The sequence below is a fragment of the Rattus norvegicus genome, chromosome 6 (assembly GCF_036323735.1).
Source record: "Rattus norvegicus strain BN/NHsdMcwi chromosome 6, GRCr8, whole genome shotgun sequence".
NCBI classification, from domain to species: domain Eukaryota; kingdom Metazoa; phylum Chordata; class Mammalia; order Rodentia; family Muridae; genus Rattus; species Rattus norvegicus.
The window spans coordinates 111,108,363-111,126,970 of record NC_086024.1 but is presented as its reverse complement, the minus strand read 5'-3'; the positions used below and the strand labels follow the sequence as shown (position 1 = coordinate 111,126,970).

The 18,608-nt window shown below is 44.6% G+C and overlaps 1 long non-coding RNA gene across 3 annotated transcripts in view; it reads left to right on the top strand.

Annotated features, from left to right (window-relative positions):
- Positions 1-18,608, top strand: part of LOC108351275 (uncharacterized) — a 40,073-nt gene that overhangs the window by 13,039 nt on the left and 8,426 nt on the right. Inside the window, exons 2-3 of one of the 3 annotated variants that reach the window (XR_005506108.2) lie at positions 3,454-3,589; positions 16,612-16,820. This is a non-coding gene — a long non-coding RNA (uncharacterized LOC108351275). Of the gene's footprint in view, positions 1-3,453; positions 3,590-4,552; positions 7,910-16,611; positions 16,821-18,608 lie in introns of those variants that run through there. The other 2 variants (XR_005506109.2, XR_005506106.2) reach the window with 2 other exon arrangements.

Sequence of the window (18,608 nt, the reverse complement as noted above, 5' to 3'; positions counted from 1 at the left end):
CTAACTCCTCCGAAGGCCTTGGGTTAGTTCTCTGGCTCTGCCCTCTACAGCGCACACAGCTTGTCTTCTAGGCTCCAGCTGGCTGACTCCACCACTGATGCTGTCCTTGGTGATCACCCATGGCACTAGCATCTCCAAAAGACCAGGGTCTTCTGCAACTGGGCTGCACTTTCACCAATAGCCTCTCTTGGGCTCTCTTCATGACCCCCTTCAATCCTGCACCTTCTCCAGTGCCCTTTCCTGACCTCTCACAGTGCCAAGTCTCAGCTGTTCTTTATGAACCCCTTCGTGTCTTTAAAACCAGTACCACCTGTGTGACTCTTGAACTACCAAATTTGGCTGTCTACTCAAGACATAACTTTGGCCACCTCTGGAACACAGCTTCTGTGTGCTGACTTAGGACACCCCTTTCCCTAGAAGATTCCACCTTAGTGGTACTGGGTACTGATCAAATCTTTTTTTTTTTTCGGAGCTGGGGACCGAACCCAGGGCCTTGCTAGGGCCTTGCTCCTGCTAGGCAAGCGCTCTACCACTGAGCTAAATCCCCAACCCCCCCTTTTTTTTTTTTTTTTGGTACTGATCAATTCTTAATCACCACTGGTGGGTGACACAGCTCCAGTTAAACCAGCATCAGGTGTCCCAGTGAAGCAAAGGTTTCAATTCAGTGGCACTGGTCTCTTGTAATTACAGTTGACTCTGTAGGTCCAGCTGACCAGAAGCACAGAATCTTTTTTTTTTTTTGGTTCTTTTTTTCGGAGCTGGGGACCGAACCCAGGGCCTTGCGCTTCCTAGGTAAGCGCTCTACCACTGAGCTAAATCCCCAGCCCAGAAGCACAGAATCTTAATTCAAAAACAGGAAATATGCATCTGGGTGGTGGCGCACACCTTTAGTCCCAGCTCTCGAGGGAGGCAGAGGCAGGTGGAGCTCTGTGAGTCTGAGGCCAATCTAGTCTACAAAGCCAATTCCAGGACAGTCAGGGCTACACAGAGAAACCTTGTCTTGATATGCGGCAGCCCTGAAAAGCTATAAGTAATTCTCATGCTTCCTTCCAAACTTCCTTCCAAATGCCACCATCTTCTGCATTTCTCTCAACTCTTTCCTTCCAGGTTCCCACAGAACAGCTCACCAAGTTTTCAACAGTCTTGTTTTTCATTTTCTGTCTTTTTCACCCAAAGCGCCCAAGTCTTTATCCAGTTCTTCCAAAATCAACATGGTCATGTCCATCACAGTAATGCCCCACGATTCTGGAACTAATTTCTGTCCTAATTAGAGTTACTCCTTCAATCACTAATTAAGAAAATACCCTACAGCCTTGCCTGCTTGCTGGCATTTTCCCAAGTGAGGTTTCTTCCTCTCATATGACTATAGCTTGGGTCAAGTTGAGATAAAACTAGCCAATATGGGTTTTGCAGTACCAATTATGCATGTTAGAGGCAAACTTTAAGGACTAGACCAAGAAGCTACTGGGTTAATTTTGGCCAGAATGAGGCTCACATTTACTGAGAGGTTTGCTCTTCTAAAGAGTGACCCTTTATCCTCTACTAACAATTGTTATTGTTATTCTACTAACAATAAAATGCCGAGGCCCATATCTGAAAGGGGACAGAACACTGGCTTTCATGGTTCAGGTGTCATGGACCTGGAAAAAGAGAGAAGATCCAGAGGGAGCTATGTACACAGAGTGGAAATGGGGAAGTGCTTCTGTTTATCTCCCCATTGATCACACTCAGTATTTCAGTTAAGACTGAAATCACTAGGCAGCCACACGTTTCAGATTGAGGTGACTCCTCACTGCCATAAAGGTCAGGAAAACCAGTCTGCTGACACAGCTCCCCTCCCCCCACCGACTCTTGAGTCATTGTGTCTGAATGACTATGCTAACACAAATAGGTCTTGGCAGGTGAATCCAACTGACAGAAGTGGGGCACGGGGCAGCCTGGCAGGGTTTTTCTCTGCTCTGTGATCAGAGAGCTAGCTGGTGCTTGATGGCCGGAGGCGAGTTCGACAGTACAGAAAGCAGAGGACTTGCCATAGAGGAGGGATGGGATTAGCGTTGACCCTCACATCAAATGTCTTCAGAGGTGATACGTGGAGACCAGGTGGAACCCCCAAACTGTAGAGCGCTTCCTGTCATTCGTTTATGAATCCCTTTATATTGAGCTCTGGGGGTGCCCATAGAAGTGGCAGCTTACATCCATAGGTCATAGCTGTGCACCCCATTCCTGGTAGAGCAAGGAATTCCTGGCAAAGCCTTGGCGGGAAGTTCAGCGGGGTCAGCTCAGTAAGAAACAGGGACCAAAAATTGAGTGTGCAGTTCTCCATTTTATCACTAGGTGGCAGCACCACCCAGGCCTGCTGTCCCTCGTGGCTCTGCCTGAAAGGTGGGACTAGAGAACCTTCCCCTAGCATCTCAAGCCTGACCCAAAGGTTCCAACTTTTCCAGCCTGAGTACTGTGTCCTCACTTAATTAACACTGGCAAACCAGCTAGCCTCTTTTTCTGTATCTAAGATGGGGGATACAACAGTTTCTGAAAACTTAACGAACAGAAAATGGGACTCAAAAGGATGCCACCGGCAGTCTCTGCCTTCCTACGGAACACATTCCCTTTCCTTACCGCCCCTACCCCACCCGCTGCAGTTATTTTACTATTTTGTCCTTCACGCTCATCCCAGTGCTTATTTCAAATAACGTCACGAAAGCATTTTGAGGTAGGGAGAGAGAGGGCAGGACTGTCATCACTCTGGAACTGTAATAAACCCTTCCCTCTACAGGCTGCCTTGGTCATTGTGTCTAATAACAGCAATAGAAAAGTCACTAATACAGCGGAGAGAAGAGGGTCAGAGGGACAGAGGGACTAGGACGATGAAGGACAGCAGAGCCCCAGAATCTCCTGTAAGGGTACACCTTCAGTGATCTAAGGAGTTCCCCTTAACCCTTGTATTTGGTTTCGGACCAGGGACAAGGGACAGAGGTGTATATTTTACATACCAAAGCAGACCTGGCCTCCAGATTCTTCCAGCATCCCTCAGTCCCTACCTGGGACACCCTGTCCCCCAACCTTGAACTTTCCAGCCCAAGGGCTGGGCTGCCCTCCCCCCAGAGGCTCTTCCTTGTATAATGCAGACATTTTGGTCTCTCTTTTTTTGCTTCTGGCGTGAAATGTTGAACTGTCCTTGCAAGTCGCCTCAGGTCCTCTTATCTGCAATGAGTTTGTTAATATTGGACTCCAGATCGTAAAACGGGTAAAGTTTTTCTGACTGAGGGTTTTTTAATCCATAAATTTGACAATGACCCAGCTTAGAAGAGTCATGGAGTCACAGTGGGACTTGCAGTTTTAAGACATTTGCATTCCCACTTGTGGTCTGGCCAAGCTCTTTTCTGGCACTTGGCACTGCAGAATTTGACAATTCCGTATTGAGAACACCGTGCCAGCCTTTCTTTCTTTTGCCAGGGCTTCAAAACGGTCAAAAGAAGATGGAGGTTGAGGAGCTTCTGTGATTGGTTACTTCTCCGCCGATGATGAAATGGGCCAATTCAAGCCAGATCAGATAATATTCAAGGCAGGTTTATTGGGAGGCTGCTCTCAGGTGAGTTCACTGGCCTCAAGGATTGAAGTTAGGGGAGTCACCATGGTGAGGGGGATGGGAGGGTATACAGGTACACAGAGAGAGAAGAGGAGAGCAAAAGACCAACATGTCTGGATTATATAGGGAGGAGCCTCTGAGGGGAGGGCAGCCCAACTCCTGTGCTAGAAAGTTCAGGGTTGGGGGCAAGGGTATGCCAGGTAGGGACTGAGGGATGCTGGGAGAACCTGGAGGCCAGGTCTGCTTTGGAATGCAAAATGTGCCTCTCAGTCCCATGTCTCTGGTCTGAAAACAAACACCTTGCTCTCCTAAAGCTCCCACCATATTCCAGTAACATCATCCCGGAGAGCAAACCTTCAATCATAAAGCTCTGGGGTTTCAAAACCCCGGCCATTATTTAAAGCCAGGCAGCTGTATTTGGTGTGGGATGGACTGATGGGGATGAAGCTAGAGGCTGCGCTCAGCTCTTTATGGAGTCTTCCAAGTCGTAGGTGGTTCCTGCTAGAAGCCGCAATGGTCGTCCGTCAGCTACTGCTCTGGGGACTGGTGCATGGTTAGCAGAATGCCTGGCCTTGAAGAATCGTTTCTTTTTAATTTTTTAAAAAACATTTATTTATTTATTTATTTATTTATTTATTTATTTATTTATTTATTTATTATGTATACATCATACAGCTTTCTGCCTGCATGGCCAGAAGAGGGCACCAGGTCTGATTATAGATGGTTGTGAGATGGTTGTGAGCCATCATGTGGTTGCTGGGATTTGAACTCAGGACCTCTGGAAGAGCAGACAGTGCTCTTAACCTCTGAGCCATCTCTCCAGCCCATGCCTGGCTTTTAATAAGGCATAGACATTGCAGAACCCACTCAGGGAGCCCTGAGGGTCAGGACAAGGTGTCCCTCTCTGGGACACCCATATACGGTCACTGTCTTTGGATTATGAATTTACTGGAACAATATATTTAGCTCATAGAATACAAGGGAAGGTGCAGAAGACAGCGGGAACCGGGACAGCTACCCAGGAGTTCCCTGTCCAGGGCTCCTCCTGTGTTGGTGGAATGGCTACACTCATCTCTGAGAGCTTTCCCTTGAAAGAAGTTCTTCCTAGGAGAGGTTCTCATTGGCCCAGCCTGTATCACATGGCTGCACCCTGACCAGATAAGTCAAGTCCTCTTGACTGGCAGTCTTTTGCCTAGAAGGAGGCAATTCTTTTTTTTAAAAGTTTATTAGCATATTAATTATACGTAATGGGTTTTGTTAAGACATCTTTCTACATAATATATTTTGATCATCATTACCCACCAGCACTATCTTTTGTCCCTCCCCTCTCACTAGTCACCTTCCTCTTTTTGAGGAAGTCCCTTTCTACTCTAGGTCTTTGGTGACTGCCTGAGGGCCTTCCCCGTGGAGGGTCATTGGAGATGGGGTAGCCCACAGAGGAGATAAGACAGGGGCAGGAAGAATGAGTCAGGCCATGGTGTTCTGGGAACCTGGCAGCCCTGACTGACTAGCAATCAGTTGCTTCTTTATTAATACAGAACGAAGACAGACTAATGATTATCTAAGAAATATAGATTATGGTTTGATTTTTTTTATTGCATGTCCAAGGTTACAATTAGAAAATACGTCAATGGAGAGACTCTAAAGAGTGTCTCTTCCAAAGCAAACACATTTATTGCATCCCAGCTGCTTTTAGGCGGGCAGTGTGGGCAGTTTGAAAGCACTCCGACAGACAGAAACTATCCGAGTGGGTCCTTTTATGACAGCAAATACTAATACCTCGCTTCTTTTGCCACGTTTCAGCATCTACACTATAAAGTAGGAAAAGTTTATTTTAGTCAATCTACCTTATTTACTGAGTTCTTTTTCCCAGGGGTGTACCCTGTATGACCCCCTATCTTTAAACTATGCTTTCAGAGAGCTCTAAGGGTATTGTGTAGATGGAGGTTGTGAATCTGTAACCATTCTCCTGACCAGTCAGAGTTTGACCAGTCAGAGTTTGCTATTGTCTGTTTACCCTGCACCAATTATACTGTTAGAGCCTGCTCAGGGGCAGAAACCACAAGACGATTCCTGGAGTAATGGCCTCATCTAGCTGCGTGCTTCATAGTCTCCAGGGCATAAAGAAAACCTCCAGAGAGAGCCAGATAAAGTTAATTTTAGGATGTTCCTAAAAGGACCCAGATATAACTCTTTCAGGAAAAGACAGAAAATGAATCATAATGCAGAAAGTCCCCGGGAATGCAACACACAGAGACTGAAACCCAAAAGTTAGAGACAGAAAGACAGCGACCACGGCAAACTCTCAGCTTTGCTGGAACCCTGTCAAGGAGCTGTGCTGGGTGACCTCATGACGCACAGTTCCCAGGGGATATGGCTGTGTCAAGGTGGCCTAATGAACTTTGCTGCTTACAGGAGCATGGGTGGAGGGTTATTTACAGGATGGGCATCTTACCAGTGGCTACACCACTGAAGAAAATGCTCCCCCCACCAACCATTAACTAGTTACAGATCCTGGGGGGAGGTGGGGTTCTTGAGCTCCGTGACAGGGTGTTAACAGGGGCGGAATCCAAGAGGACAACATGTTCTGCACAGGAGATAGCATTCCCCAATACTCCACCCCTTCCTCTGGCTTCTTACCTTCTTTCCACTTTCTCTTCCTAAGATTGATTGATTGGTTTAATGTATATGAGTACACTGTAGCTGTCTTCAGACTGTAGCTGTCTTCAGACACACCATTAGAGGACATCGGATCTCCATTACAGATGGTTGTGAGCCACCATGTGGTTGCTGGGAATTGAACTCAGGACCTCTGGAACAGCAGTCGGTACTCTTAACCGCTGAGCCATCTCTCCAGCCTCCCCTTCCTCTTCTGCATTGCTCTCTGAGCCTTGCAGAAGTTGGGATAGCTTTTCTACTTAGTATTGAGGAGTCAGTCAACCAAGCACTCTCTCATCATCTGCCTAGTTGTGGGGCTCAGTTGTGACCACTGCCCACCGTGTAGTCCTCCCATGCCAAAGCTGACATCAGCCCTATCCCATTGGCACAAATGTCATTTAATAGGCACTGTGTCAGAAACGTTATTTCCAATTAGCGAAACAGCAGTAGTTGCTTCCCCACTAGGGCCCATGCCATGCTAGCTCTGGGCTTTTAAACAGGTTTACAGGCATTGGTTCCCTCGATTATTACTGTAACAGACTTGCTACTGTTGTCATGCTGGGCACATCTTGCCTGGAAGGTTGGTGAGGTAGCAGGTAGGACTCTAGATGACAATCCTTTTCTACCAGCCTGTATAGCGCTTGCTAGGGCCTGCAGTGAGGAAGCATCTGACTCAGTTCCAACTTGATTTCTATGTCCTGTGACCAGAACACGTGATCTTCAGCATTAGTCTGTTCTGGTGGGCACCCAACATCGGTATAATTAAAAAAAGAGTCATTATTAAAAGACTTATTATTATTTTAAATTATGTGAACATATGTGTATCAGATTATATGCATATGGGTATATGCATATAAATGTAGGTGCCTGAAGCGTTCAGAAGTGGGGCATCCGGTCTTCTGTAGGTGATATTACAGGTGCATCTGAGCTGCCTGATGTGGGTGCTGAGAACCAAATTCTGGCTGGATCTCTGTAAGAGAAGAAACCACTGAGCCATCTCACCAGCCCCCAAAGAGGCAATTCTTGCAAGGGAAATTAGAGTGCTAATTAGGAGGATGGAGGGTTGATAATAATAATAATAAAAAAAGTCACTTTTATCACTCGCATTCCAGTTCTGGGTCACAGTTCAGTGACAGACACCCTGTCTGCTGTGCCCAGGTTTTAGCCTTAGCCAGAGTCAGGTCCCTATTTTTAGCCCTACATCCTCAGCAGTCAGCCCTTCTTAGTCAGTCATAGGACAGATTCCAGATGTTCATACTGAACAAAGCAAATCTTGAGAATGTAAGAACCGATCGATTCTTCGCACTCATCAGTCTGAATAATTCATCAAGTGTGCAAGTGCATAGTAAATGCCTATTCAGTTAGGGGAATGACAGTGAACAGAGAGAGTCTCCATCCACCCCTGCCTGGAGGGTGATGTATAACCGTATAACCCGTGTAGACAGATGTGGTTTTGCAATGTTATGGATGGATTTTGGTTTTTTAAGAGTCTCACTATGTAGTCCTGGCTAGCCTGGAACTCAGTAAATAGACCAGGCTGGCCCCAAACTCAGAGATCCACCTGTGTCTGCCTCCCAAGTGCTGGGTTAAAGGCATGTGCCATTATGCCCTCCCACCATTTCCACAAAGAGAAAGAAGGAAGGAAAGAAAGGTAAAAAGGAAGGAGGAAGGAAGAAAGAAAAGAGAAAGGAAGGAAGGAAGGAAGGAAGGAAGAAAGGAAGGAAGAAAAGAGAAAGGAAGGAAGGAAGGAAGGAAGGAAGAAAAGAGAAAGGAAGGAAGGAAGGAAGGAGGGAAGAAAGGAAGGAAGAAAGGAAGGAAGGAAGGAAGAAGGAAAGAGAGAAAGAGAAGGTAGAGATTATCAATATGTGAGTGAAGTTTAAAAGCATCTCATTGAAGACTCAGTGGCAGAGCCAGGCTTTGAGAGCAGAGGAAACTAGAGAAGAAGAGGATGGGGCAGAGCAGGTACAGGGGGAAGACTATTAAGATGTTCCTGGTCCCTGGATCCAGGCATTATGGATCCCTCATACCTGAGAGTGACTTTGATAAACTCTTCAACCCCACCCATGCTAAGATCAAGTCTAGACAAGATGAATGGGGTCAAGTGGTGCTGATGTGAGTCTCAGTTGCATGGTGTGGCTGTAATGGCACATATATAAAGAGCTGCTGTTAAGGGTTGAGAGTCAGGGCTGGAGAGGTGGCTCAGCAGTTAAGAGCACTGACTTCCAGAGGTCCTGAGTTCAGTTCCCACCAAATACATGGTGACTTACAACCATCTGTAATGGGATTCGATGCCCTCTTCTGGTGTGCCTGAAGACAGCTATGGTGTACTCATATACATAAAACAAATCTTAAAAAAAAAGAGTTGGGGGGTCTGTGTCATGGCTACAAGTTGGGAGATGCTTTGAAAAGTTTGGGGTCAGTAGTTTTAAATGCCACTAGATAGAGAAATAAGATAAGGACTTAGCTTTTCAAAGAAGGACCCTATAAAACTAACTTTGGGTTTTTCTTTGTCCCCCTTGCTCCCAAATAATGACAGGGTGTTTCTACCCTGGCCCTAGTCCATTTTAATTCCCAAATAAATGATACAGAGACCTAACAAATTTATTTAATAAATTTATTAAATGGTTGCAAGCCCTATAACTGGGCCCTATAATATGCTCATCTATTCTTTTACTATTACTTCCCAGCTTTGTGGTCCTTTACCTGCAATCTGAGTCTTGCCCTGACTCACTCTGCTCCATGTGTGTTCTCATGGTGACTCCTCTTGGTCCCTCCACATGGTCCAACTTCTCTTCCTCTCCCCTCTGCTCTCTCCCATCTCTCTGGCACCCCCCGACTAGAATCAGAAGTTCTGCCCTATTATCTTCTGTCCAGCTATAGGCTGAATCAGCTCTTTAGCCAATCAGAGGTAATAGAAAACAATTTCCATACAACACTGAGACTGGAGATGCTTGACAATTCCAGTGTCCAGACTGCAACCAGATCTCCTGACACAGAAATCAGCATCTGAATACACAGTGCACAAAACTATCCCCTAACACTTTCCTCATTAGTCCAATAAAAGGCTCGTTTTCTTATATTAATAAACAATAATAACAATTATGAAAACTCTCAGGTAAAATATTCATAATGCTCAGCCATTTTTATTTGGCAACCTTGGGTAATGCACTCTATTATCTATCCGATCTTGGGAAGTTCAGAGTTCTGTACTTAAATAATCTTCTACTATAGCTTGAGTTTATCAACCTAAGAACATCTTCTTAGACTTTAAAACATTTTCTTAAATCCTGAACAACTTAAGTTTTATTGTGAGACTATGACTACCTGGTCTTCAACTCCATCAGAGACCTGAGAAGGAATAAATATTACCTGAGTATTCATGAAGTGCAGAACAAGTGGCTTTCAACTCTGTAGAAAAGACAGAGACAGCTGGTTGCCTGGACAGTCACTGAAGGTTTATCTGCAACATTGGAGCATCATCTTCAGTCTTCTGACTCAAAATATCTGACAGACTTTTCTTTTTTTTTTTTTTTTGGTTCTTTTTTTCGGAGCTGGGGACCGAACCCAGGGCCTTGCGCTTCCTAGGCAAGCGCTCTACCACTGAGCTAAATCCCCAGCCCCATAGGTTCAGACTTTTCTTGGAAGCAGGAATTATGAAGGACTGCTTACCTTGTCTTGGCAAAGCTCAGCAGTCATCTTCCCTGCATGTCCTGCTTGTCCATCGCTTGAACTGTGGAGAGCTTTTGGTGCTGCTCATAGAAATTTTGGCAAGTACCTATCACTGAGCTCAAGGAAGTAGGCTCAGATAAGAATATTCACATTTGGGCTAGTGCAAGGATCAAGGTAAACACAGCCAAGGAATGTGTGACTTCCCTTGTCTTGGTAATCCTGGTTAGGGATTTTGTTTATTGCTTGATTACTACCTGGTGTGATCTCCTTGTTCTTTGCCTTGCTTGATCACCTTGTCTTTGATCTGAGAACTGATGATATTCACTGAATGTACCTAGGCTGATATAAAAGCAGACTGAGAAAAAACAAAGCTGCTTCAGCCTCAGCACTGGCTGAAGTCATGTTATAATTTTGTCTAATTTTCTTTTCAATCCTCCCTCCCTCCCTTGAGACCCTGTTGGCTGCTGACTGAGCTGGCTTGGTCATTGGACAGCATGCTGCCATTAATTGAAGGAGGGGCAGTTTCTTGCCCAGTGTCTAGCTTGCCACTTTTGAATCAAACTCCATGTGGAGGTTCTTCAATGCTCATTGGCTTCTTTGAAATAGAATGGGTGTGCTGTCAGGAGCTGACATGTGTCACTGTCAAAAAAGCCTTTTATTAAAAAACAACTTGAAATGTCATAACCTGTGATATCTGTGGTTTTTGAAGACCATCTATCTATCTATAGTATATCTGAATTTTTTGTTTCTAGGTCTTTACTATTTGTTCAACATAGGAAATTCATATTTATAATTACCTAGTATCTAACATGACTATAAGTTTGATTAATTGACTACTAACTTGCATTTCTTTTTTTTTAAAGAGTTAGTTATTTATTTTATGTATGTGAGTACACTGTTGCTGTCTTCAGACAACTGATCCCAGTACAGATGGTTGTGAGCCACCATGTGGTTGCTGGGAATTGAACTCAGGACCTCTGGAAGAACAGGGAGTCTTCTTAACCGCTGAGCCATCTCTCCAGCCCCCTAACTTGCATTTCTTAATGGTACTAAACAATGTGCAACAGCAGCTTTTGAAAGGACTAGAACTTCACATTGCAACTTTAAGAATTATTTAAATACCTTAAACAAGAGCTAAAACATATACGTAGTATGTACTAACAAAATGTAACCTTAAACTTGTATCAACATACAAACTGTATACTGAATATAAAATATTAGGTTTATTAAAGCTCTTTGGTGAAAAAGTAGACTCAGTAGCCTACCCTTTACCTTATGATTCCTCTGCCCCACCTTCTTCTTTTCATCCCTTCTTGCCCCTTTCCCCTAATACTAAATAGGAGAAAAAGAGAGAAAGAAAGAAAGAAAGAAAGAAAGAAAGAAAGAAAGAAAGAAAGAGAAAAAAGGAGATCACCGAATCTAACCTCCCTTACTCTGTTTCCTCCCTGACCAAGACCATAAACAACTCGTGACCAAATCCATTGAATGACCAAAACCTACACATCCTACCTCTTAGGAATGGGGGCATCGTTCTCTTAAAATTGCTTCCTGCTGTCTGGGGGAAGCATCTCTTTTGGGGACCCATAGCAAGCTGGGGTATCAGCCAGTCTTAAGTAAGCTAGCTGGGACATTTGTTGTCTAGTCTCTGTGTGATGTGAAAGTGCAGGGCTTAAGTGAAGTCCTAATGGGAACAGACTGGAAGGCTGGACCATCTTAGGTAGCCATTTTGAAACTGTTCTGGAAGCAAGTTTTGATGAGACAGCTATTGAGGTAGTCTGAGGTTGGATCAAGCAGGATGCTGGAATAAATATCTTTCAGCATTCTTCTCGGGGTCCTCGAGCATGAATCCTGTCATGGCCACTTTAATTTCATTGGTATCTGATTCTTTTGTTCTGTAAACATATAAACTTTCACAGGTGATATACATATTTGTAGGAATATATGTATGGAATGGGCAGTGTGCACAACTCAGGTAAAAATGATGCTCTGCTCTCCATTTGATCAAGTCGGCCTTCCGTTTTTCTTTATAATTTAGCTTGGACTGACTGTGTAACCAGACGGTAATATGTAAATTTTCACCCCTGCCATTTGAAAAGATGGCATAAGTCCTGAGGCTTCTGTAGCCAATAAGATGTATCGTTTATGCATAGCTGAGGTCCTGGCTGGAGACATTTTCATGTCTCAGCCAGTTTCAGGGCTCCTATGAGGAGAGATCAGCATCTCATGTTACCTGTTTTGTTGGTCTTCTTGATTTCTCACATGTCTGAAGTCAGGGTCTTCTGGAGGTCTTCTCTGGTCAAATCTAATCTTTATTAGTTTTGAAGAAATTGATAGCTTTTCTTCTCATTGAAACAAAGACAAAGCCTCTTCCTCAACGTAACACATTTCCTTCCGTCCATTCTGAAGTTAGGACATCCTTAATATAACCAGGCTGGATTGGTTCAGCAGTTTTTCCCATAATCCGATGTCTCTAAGCTGCTGTTTTTTGTTTGCTTTTGTTTTGTTTTGTTGTTCATTAGCATTTAAAAGTTTAAAGTTCACAAATCATTATGTAATTTATATCTGGGGGGTCTTTGTTACCCCTTTTTGTTTGTTATGCATCCCTTTAAAATTATGATTAGATCTCTCTACAGCTGCTTGTCCTGTAGGGTTGTGTGAGATACCTGTAATATGCTTTCTACTGTAATAAGCTCGTTTCACTTTACTAGAGCCATATGCTGGAGCACTGTCAGTTTAACTTGTGCCAGTATCCCTCTGATTGCCTTAACTTCTAGTAGATGTATATTTACAAAACCATCATTTACAGGATTTAAAGCAGTTACCTGTTGAGATCCTGAATATGTATTGATGTTATGGTGCACATGTTTTATATTTTCCAAACTCTGCAAAATGAATATATCCATTTGCAAAATGTCATTTCTTTGGGTTCCTTTAGGGTTACTCCTTCCAGTTAATGGAGTTTGGTTATATAAAGAACAAGTAGGACAGTTCTTTATAATTTCCTCGGCGTGTTGTCAAGTGATAGGAAAATGCCTTTTTAACCCTTTGCTGTCAATGTTGTGACTTGAAGTGAAAATCTGAAGCTTCTAGCAAACTTCCTATTGAGAGTTGACTTCATCATTACCTTGTGCTAGAGGGCCTGGCAGACCTTTATGGGGTATGTGTTATATAATGGATGATGTCTATTTCTGATTACTTGTTGAATAAATGGTGAAGTTAATTCTGAATCAGCAGTTTCCACAGGCAAAACAACTCTTCTGCACATTGAGAGTCAGTAACTATATTAAGAGATGCAGGGGGGCTGGGGATTTAGCTCAGTGGTAGAGCGCTTACCTAGGAAGCACAAGGCCCTGGGTTCGGTCCCCAGCTCCTGAAAAAAGAACCAAAAAAAAAAAAAAAAAAAAAAAGAGATGCAGGAAAATCATGGAAAACCGTAAGAATTACATACGACTGAGTTTTTACTTAAGTCATATGCACTTTAAATTACTTTACTTATATTCTCTTGACTTCTAACCTGCCTTTTCTGATTTATTTATATCAGAAATTTATATAGAATTTAGGGGCTCCGGAAATCGCTGTTTCTTTTGCTCTATGAATGAGAGTCCAATTCCTTTTATAAACTGAACTTGCTTCCTTTCGGGGTATTTGTTATTATTAATTTCTCTCAAAAAATTGGGCTGGAGAGATGGCTCAGTGGTTAAGAGCACTGACTGCTCTTCCAGAGGTCCTGAGTTCAATTCCCAGCAACCACATGGTGGCTCACAGCCATCTGTAATGAGATCCGATGCCCTCTTCTGGTGTGTCTGAAGACTGCTACAGTGTACTCACATACATGGAATAAATAAATGTTTAAAAAAATTATTGCAAGCCCTTTGCCGGTGTTAATGATGGAACTGAGGATCAAGTCTGGCTGTAAATAATGAGGTCAGATCTGAGAGAGAGAGAGAAAGAGAGAGAGAGAGAGAGAGAGAGAGAGAGAGAGAGAGAGAGAAGAGTAAGTAAAGACAGCCATAGTGGTGTCTGCCTTTAATCCTACCAGAGGCAGGAGGATCTCTGTGAATTCCAGATCTGCCTGGTCTACAAATTGAGACCTGTCTCAAAATTTTTAAAATCAAAAATCTTTCAGTGCTTCAACTGCCAGTTGAGGAGTGTTCTGTGTTAATACCTGGGATGGTTCATATATTTGTTTAGCCCAGGGATGGCACTATTAGAAGGTGTAGGCCTGTTGGAGCATGGACTTTAATACCCTCGTCCTAGCTGCCTGGACATCAGTCTTCTCCCAGCTGCCTTCGGATGGAGATGTAGAACTGTCAGCTCCTCTTGCACCTCCCCTGCCTTGCTCCCACCTTGATGATAATGGACTGAACCTCAGCCAGCCACAAGTAAATCTCGTCCTTTATAAGCATTCCCTTGGTCATGGTGTCTGTTTACAGCAGTAAGACCCTAAGACAACACTCTTTATCCAAAAAGGGGGACAATAGTTGAGCAGTGGTGGCCCATGCCTTTGATCCCAGCACTTGGGAAGCAGAGGCAGGCAGATCTCTATGAGTTCTAGGCCAGCCTGATCTGCAGAGGAGTTCCAGGACAGGATAGGATACACAAAGAAACCTTGCTTCAAACAAACAAAATCAAATAATAAAACAACCCCCCCTCCAACATCATCAACAAAAACCAAAACCGAAATAGGGAGCCAACACTGCAGCCGTCTAAGGTGGCCCTGCAGGGTAGCATTGTTTTTCCTATTGTAGTTAGCAACAACCATGCCAATGGAAGAGAAGAATGGACTTGTAGCATTCCCGTGGTTCCTGCTTCCTTTCTGTGACCCTGATCCCATGTTAGAATGAGGAAAACTGACTGCAGCTGATAGGTCTGGGTATTGGAAACTGAACCTAGGTCCTCTGCCAGAACAATATATTCTTCTATCTGCTGGGTAATCTCTCCAGCCCCAAGAATGTTTGTTTTCGGAGAGACACTCGCTATGTAGCTCTGGTTGATTTTGAGCTTGACAGGTTGAACAGGCTGCCCTCAAACTCAAAGAGATCTGCCCGTCTCTTCTTCCTGATTGCTGGGATTAAAGGCATGTATTTCCATGTATGGCTAAGAATGGTATTTCTTAAACCACTATGGTTTTTAGCCCATTTTTCTTAAAATTAATTCATTTTATGCAGTTAAATTTATTTATACAGGAGTATTTATGCCATAATAAATTGAAAACCATAATAATTATTCAAACAAATAGGTTTAATCCGAGTGTAATGTAAACTTATGCTGTCTTTCAGTTGGGTTTTAAAAAATGAGTAGGATTTTTAAAACAACCAAGGGCTGGTGAGATGGCTGTGGGCCAAGCCCAGGGACCTGAGTTCAATCCCCAGGATCTCCAAAGGAAGAAGAAAACCAAGTCTTGCAAGATATCCTCTTAGGTCTACATACGTGCTGCGGCATGTACCTTCGCCAATACATGAATTAAAATGTCACAACCATAAAAAGTAGTAGCAGAATCCTCATGATTGTGGTCTGATAAAGCCATGCTTCCCAGACTGCTTAGATGAGAATCATCTGTCTCATGGACCTGAGCAAACAGATGAGAGAAGATGGTAGGGAAAGGGTGTAGAGTACACAAAGGAATGCCCAAGGCACAGCAGGGATGAGTGTTCCCAGGCCAACTAAGGCAAGGGGTTTGTTTCCAAGAGGGAAAGGATGTAGAGTTGTGACTCCTTAGGGTGGGTCAAATGACCCTTTCAAAATGGTTGCCTAAGACCATCAGGAAACACAGGTATTTACATTACAATTCACAACAGTAGCAAATTTACAGATATGAAGTAGCAACAAAAATAATTTTATGGTGATGGGGGGGTCGCCACAACACAAGGAACTGCATTAAAGGTTTGCAGCGTTAGGAAGGTTGAGAACCACTGGGAAAGAAAGGAAGGAAGAAAGGAAAGTAAGAGAAAGAAAGAAGAGTGAAGAAAAGAAAGAATGCAGAACAAGCAAGCCATGAGGAGCAAGCCAGGAAGCAACATTCTTCCATAGCTTCTGCATCAGCTCCTGCCTCCAGGTGCCTGTTTACAAGTTCCAGTCCCGACTTCCCTCAGTGACGAACAGTGCTGTGGAAGTGCAAGCCAAGTAAACCCTTTCCTCCCCGAGTTTTTGCTCATGGCATTTCATCGCATGACATGGTGATCTTAACTAAGCCACATACCCCACAAGAGTTTTAGGGTTGACACATCTCTGTCCTCTTTCTAGTCCTATCTCTCACTCATTATGTGGTATAGAAAGCTAGGGCAAACACTGCTCATCTCCCTGGTAACAACTCTAATAAACATCCCTCCATCAGTGCTGGTGACCTAAAATGCCACCATCAGGAGGAGCACATCTCTTTGAGTCAAGCACTATCCCTTGGCAGGTCTTAAATTATTTTTTTTTTTTTTTGATTCTTTTTTTCGGAGCTGGGGACCGAACCCAGGGCCTTGCGCTTCCTAGGTAAGTGCTCTACCACTGAGCTAAATCCCCAGCCCCAGGTCTTAAATTATTAATTCTCTCTATGCTTAATCCTTTACTCTCAGAAGGATGAGGCAGGAGGATTTCGAGTTTGAGGACAGCCTAGATACATAGACGCAGAAAGACTCTGTGTCTAAAAATAAACAAAACAAAGCAGAACAGGAAGTCAGTGTTGGTCTCGGTTCCCCTTTCATTGCTAGGACTCCCTGGAGCACCTTTGGAATGCTGAAATCAGTTGGAGACAAGGGGACCTGGACAGAAGGAAAGAGACAGACTACCTGTCCTCCAAATAAGTGGGGTGCCCAGATGCCTCACCTCCTGTATCACAAAACTACAGCAACAACTGGAACAGGGGCTAGAAGTATTCATTGAAATATACATTGCCAGTAAGTTGTGGTCCAGCAGATGATAACCTGGTCTGTCTCCTGTTGTATTCCTTCTGGTGGGAAAAGGGATCCTTTGGACAAAGGAGGCACACTTCCCCAGAGCCTGCAGTGCTCTGTGTCCCCAGGATGCCCAGACTCCTTGACTCCATGCTCCCTCCACAGCTGCAGTTCTTCCTAGGATTGTCCTTCCTGGAGCTGGAGTGTGGATGGAATTCGTTGCTCTGGACAGGAGGAGCCAGAGCCAGGGCGAGAACAGATCGGCTGCAACTGGTGGGCTGTCTCCCCCACTACCTGCACCGATAACATTCCAAGCTGTCTGAAAACCCTACCTTTGAAGCTGGCATTTCAGGGCAGACATGGAAGTCTTCTTTGCCAGAGAAGAAGAGGACAGTGTTCGGGTACTGAGACCTATAACATGGGACATTTGCACTTTGTCCCAGGTCGAGCAGACGTTAGGGGCAAATCTGGCCCATCAATGTACTTTGCTGGTCCATAGATTATTTTAGAAATTGGAGAAGAGGGGCTGGGGATTTAGCTCAGTGGTAGAGCGCTTACCTAGGAAGCGCAAGGCCCTGGGTTCGGTCCCCAGCTCCGAAAAAAAGAACAAAAAAAAAAAAAAAAAGAAATTGGAGAAGAGTGTGGTAGAATACATTTGTAATTCCAGGACCCAAAAAGGCGGAGGCAGAAGAATCTCTTCAAGTTCAAGGCTGGCCTGAGCTATCTGTTTAGTGCCAGGCTAGCCAAGGTTACAGATCCTGCCTCCGAAGTAAACAAACGCATAATCCTAAAACTTGGATTTCAATGCTGATGTGTGGTTCAGTGGCAGAGAATTTGCCTACCGTGTTGAAGGCTCAGGGTTCCATCCTCAAAACTAAACGGAGGGAGAGGGAGAGATGGAGAGAGAGGGAGAGAGAGAGAAAGAAGGAGGAGGAGGAGGAAGAGGAGGATGAGGAAGAGGAGGAGGAGGAAGAGGAGGATGAGGAAGAGGAGGATGAGGAAGAGGAGGAGGAGGAGGAAGAGGAGGATGAGGAAGAGGAGGAGGAAGAGGAGAGGAGAGGGGAGGGGAGGGGAGGAGGGAAAGGGGGTGGGGGAGAGGAGAGGAGAGAGACGAAAAAGAAACTCATGTAGGAATTATGGTTTTAGCTTGTCTTACAAACTGGGAGGCGTAGCAATCACTATGACTAAAACTCTTTTTGTTTGTTATACTCTCTGACTTGCTGTATTCACGGTGTCTGTGTCTGCTTAAGAACTGGTCCAGCTGGGGTGGGCGTGAGTTGTTCTGTCCTGAGCAGCTGGCTAGGTTGGGATGTCTGTACTCAATAGCTGCCCCTCCCAGTCCCCAGGTAGAGAGATGGTGCCTCAGCCGTCTGCTCGTTCACCACGCTGATCAGAAAGGAGAAGTGGAACCACCCAGGGTCATTAGAAAGTGGGGAATGAAAGGGGAAGAGAAGTCGAGAAGTCGCTGCCGAGAGATGGGAACAGCGCACGTGAGCTCATATTTCTAGTTCTGACCCCAAGTCCCATTCAGAAGATGCCCGGGCCAGTCATGTGTCTTGTGCGGGGTTTCTAGGGGGAAATCACCATGCTACAGCAGGGGTGGGGAGAGACGCCTCTGACTGGAAGGAAGCCTGCCTATGAAAGGCCAAGTTGTGGTCAAGTGCAAAGACAACTGGACCTAGAGTTCTGGGTCTAAGATGATGATACACGGGACACCTGAAGTGAATAGTTTCATGCTGGGGCTGCTGGGTGGGAAAGAGGGGGCCAGGACCCCTGAACCCCAGGTCCTGTAGGGAACTGAAGAGAAGGCCACA